Below are 4,035 nucleotides of genomic sequence, written 5' to 3'. Positions count from 1 at the left end.
TTTGTTCAGAATGTCTTGGGCAAGTGGTTTGGTGAACCATTATGTTAGACTGAACAAATTCTTTCATAGAATTGTTCACGAATTCGCCTCCATTATCAGACCGAAGAATTTGAATGTTGGTTTTATATTGGGTTTGAACCATAGCATGGAACATGGTAAAAAATTTAAAAACTTCGGATTTGTGTTTTAGGAAATATACCCAAGTCATTTGTGTGCAATCATCTACAAAAAATAGGAAAAAACGAAAACTTTGCCCCTCGTTAACTTTTGCCGGCCCCCAAAACATCAGAATGAATAAAGGAAAAAGGTAAATTCACACTAGCGTTATTTGGTTTAAAGGTTTGTCTATGACTTTTGTCACGAACACAAGTTTCACAAACTAAAACGTTATTAGAAGGGAAAAATTTAGGAAATAATAAATGCAAGTAGCCTGTGGACGGATGCCCCAACCTCTTATGCCATACCCATGCTTCCCTACTTGGTGTTCCATGAGCAAGCATCACAGTACCGTGTTGAGTCACCTCATCCACATAGTATAATCCATGTCATTCAGCGTCACGCCCAATGATCAACCCAGTCCTGATGTCCTGCATAATACAGAAGGTTGGATGCATTAAAACAGAACAATTTAGCTCTTTTGTGACGTGGCTAATAGCCAACAATTTATAAGATAGGGAAGGAACATAAAGGCAATTATAAAGTTTTAGTTTAGGAGATATCTCAATTGTCCCTCTCCCTTTAACATGCATACTTCCCTATTTTCCGTTTGTATTTGAGATATTCTGGGTTCAGAGCTAAGGGTAATATCAAAGGACTCAAAATCCATAGTCTCAGTGGCCCCACTATCAAAAATCCAAGAATTCTTTTGTGCCTTATGGGAATTTTGAGCCATTTTAGCATGTCTAATAGTTTGGGGTTCATTTTTTAATATTTCAAGAGTTTGGGAACTAAAAAACTTAGGATTTAATAAACAAGGTTCTGAGGATAAAGCCCCAAACCATTTACCTGCATTTCCTTCGTCGCTTTTGACACCAGAGGTGGTGATACCACCAAAGCTCCCTTGCATCTAAATTCTGTCGGTGCCGGTACCCATGGCTGCTTTCCCTTTCTCAACCGGGACACCAGTACCAGTTTTCTTGTCGCCATCATTCCACCGTTCGGGGTAACCGACCAGTTTAAAACATTGATCTTTAGTGTGTTTCAACATACCACAGTGGCTGCACTTTAGTTTTGATTTATCCATTCGAGATGGAGGTTTCCCAGAGGAATCTGATCTGCGATGTTGCCCCTTCGTGACCAGCACTATCCCACCGGAATCATATGAACCACCTCCGGCGACAAGGCCAGCCGCCATGCCAGGTAGTGGGTTTTCAGTGGCAACTCCAAGAATTCTTTGGTGAGCCATTTCATTCCGAACAGCCGCGTAGGCCCCCTCTGCAGAGGGAAGCTGGTCCCATCGAAGGATTTCTCATTTGATGGGAACGAATCTTCGATCCAAGGCATTCAAAAATTGGAAGAGTTTTTGTTCATACCTGATACTATTGTATGTGGATATATCGATGGCACACTTCATTGGATTCAGATCTCTCCTCTCGATTTCACCCCATATACCTTGCAGGGTTATCCAAAAATCTTCAAGAGGAGCCCCATTCTGCTTGATTTCATTTGCTTTAACGTGAAGGTCGAAGGTTTGTAACTTATCCTTCCTGCTACTGTACATAACCACTAAGGCATCCCATAGAGTTTTTGTCGTGGGGGGCTCGGTAAGGTTGCTAGCGAGTGTAGGTTCAATGTTTTGTATTAGCCATGAGAACAAGATCAAATCATCTTGTTCCCATTGCTCGTACCGGTCGTCTAATGGATCTGGTGGTGCTGGAACACCAGAAATATGGCTCGACAAACTTTTTGGTTTTCCCCCAATCGCAACTCGGATCATCCGAGCCCAGAGGGCGTAATTGTGGTTGTTAAGCTTGAGACTGATCTTCAAGCTATCAGATAAACTCTGTTTTGTGGTTTGATTCTGGTTCTTGAGGGTTGTTTTGAAAAGGTTTGTAAGTTGGGTAGTAAGATCATTGTTTCTCTTATTCGAGCTACCATCTTCGGACATGGCAGCTTGATTCTGGGTAGAAGATGAGTTTGGATTAGTTGGGTTGGAATGTCTCATTGCTCTCTGATACCATGTTGTCAATCAGAGAGTTGAAAGTCTTCTTATTGATTAGGTTTTTTGTATATATTACAATACAATGGAAGCCAACATTTATAGGAAACTAATCCTCCTGATAAATGAAAATAATTTTGCCACTTGTCAATCTCTCATGAGTTTTAACACTTGTCATTTTGTGGTACTTTTTAAAATAAATATAATTCACTTGTCAATTTCTAATTTGTTTCAAATTTTAAAATTAAAGTAATATACTTATATATTTAAGTATTAACTATAAATATATGAAATTAAATTCCAATGAATACGTCTATTTCTTTCTTATTTTAAAGTTTTACATTAAAAAATATTTACTGCTTACACTTAAATGTTGAATCTTTTTCTTTTAAATTAACTTGTATAATATACGGGTCTCACACCTAGTGAAATATACAAGGAAAGGTTGTGCATGATCATAGACCGGAGAATAACTGTAACATATCTAGATTGATCCTTAAATTTGGGATGAATATTTGAAAAAATACTAAATTGCACAAATGGTCCCTTTGGTATGTCGAAAATTGCCACTTTAGTCCAAAAAGGTTTGGACTAGCACCAGAAGTCCAAAGTTTTCTTTTTGTTGTAAGTTTGGTCCAATTTGTTTAAACTTTTTAAAATGCCGATTTTTCCCTTGGTATTTTATATTTTTTATTACTTAACATTTTTCTAATTAAAAGAAAAACAAAAAAAAGTATATACCCCCACCTCCTACTAACCCACCACCCATTATCACTCTTAATTACATTGGATACATATTCTTTGTAACACCCAGATTTCCAGGTATGAGATCTTGTTCCAATATTTTGGGTTTTGTGGGGGAACTCGGCGAGTTGGCGTCTAGACTCGCCAGGTATGGTCGTGGATTTCGGACGCGAGTTTACAGCTGGACTCGGCGAGTTCGTGAGTGGACTCGGCGAGTCCACGCTGTTTAATGAAACCCTAATTTCCAGGGTTTGAGACCTCTTTAAAGGCCCTTATGGCCGTCCATTGCGGCTACCACACCCCAGAGAGAGTCCTAGATCGCTTGTGAGGAGAAGAGAGGCCATTGTTGATCTTTTGTTGGTGAAACTTGAAGGAGAAGGTGATCAAGGCAAAAGAAGGCTGAAGGAAGTGCAAATCTAGCATCTTCTGAGATCAAAGGCTTCATATTAAGGTATTCCTTCGGACCTTCTCCAGTTTTGGGTCTTGTTTCATAGAGTTAGGGTTTTTAAACCCATTGGAAGAAGAATATGCAGAGTATTTAGTCCCCTCTCGAGTTTGTGCTTTGGATCTGGACTCATTGAGGTCCAGAGACTTTAACCCATGGAACTTTATGAGTCATTTTGGGGTTATTGGACTTAGGTTGCCATTTTTGGGACTAAATCACCATTTGATGCCATTATGTTAATTTATATGCATCAAGTTTCGAGCTTTACGTGACTTTCATGCTTGAGAAGGCCAGATCTATGAATTAGGGGCACAGATTCGACCTCAGGAGGTCAATAGAGCTAGTGCATGGCATGAACTCGCCGAGTTGTTCTTGGGACTCGGCGAGTAGGGTTAGGGTTTCACATGAAAATCTTTGTGAGTAGACTTGCCGAGTTGGGGGATAACTCAGTGAGTCAGAAGGGGGTTAGAGGACTGAGGTTCAAGGCGGTACTCGCCGAGTAGTTCTTGAGACTCGGCGAGTTGAGTCGGGGTGGCCCTACGATTCATGCCAGGAGTGACTCGTCGAGTAAAGGGAAGGACTTGACGTGCCAAGAGAGGGACTAAGAGAGTCAGTGGACACGTGTAGACTCGCCGAGTCGCCTTAGTGCACTCGACGAGTCGGGTCAAAGTTTGACCGTTGACTTTTG

The 4,035-nt window shown here is 40.5% G+C and overlaps 1 long non-coding RNA gene across 1 annotated transcript; it reads right to left on the bottom strand.

Annotated features, from left to right (window-relative positions):
- Nucleotides 1-234: 234 nt before the first annotated feature.
- Nucleotides 235-2,213, bottom strand: LOC145066584 (uncharacterized). Its single transcript, XR_013688784.1, has 2 exons — nt 1,006-2,213; nt 235-587 (listed from the first exon to the last, which is right to left on the bottom strand). It is a non-coding gene; the product is annotated as an uncharacterized LOC145066584 (long non-coding RNA).
- Between the last annotated feature and the right edge of the window lie 1,822 nt (nt 2,214-4,035).

The sequence above is a fragment of the Lactuca serriola genome, chromosome 8, assembly GCF_051521515.1.
Source record: "Lactuca serriola cultivar US96UC23 chromosome 8, Lser_US96UC23_V15, whole genome shotgun sequence".
In the NCBI taxonomy this organism is placed as follows: domain Eukaryota; kingdom Viridiplantae; phylum Streptophyta; class Magnoliopsida; order Asterales; family Asteraceae; genus Lactuca; species Lactuca serriola.
The sequence above is the reverse complement of the archived record's forward strand: the minus strand, read 5'-3'. Positions and strand labels throughout refer to the sequence as shown.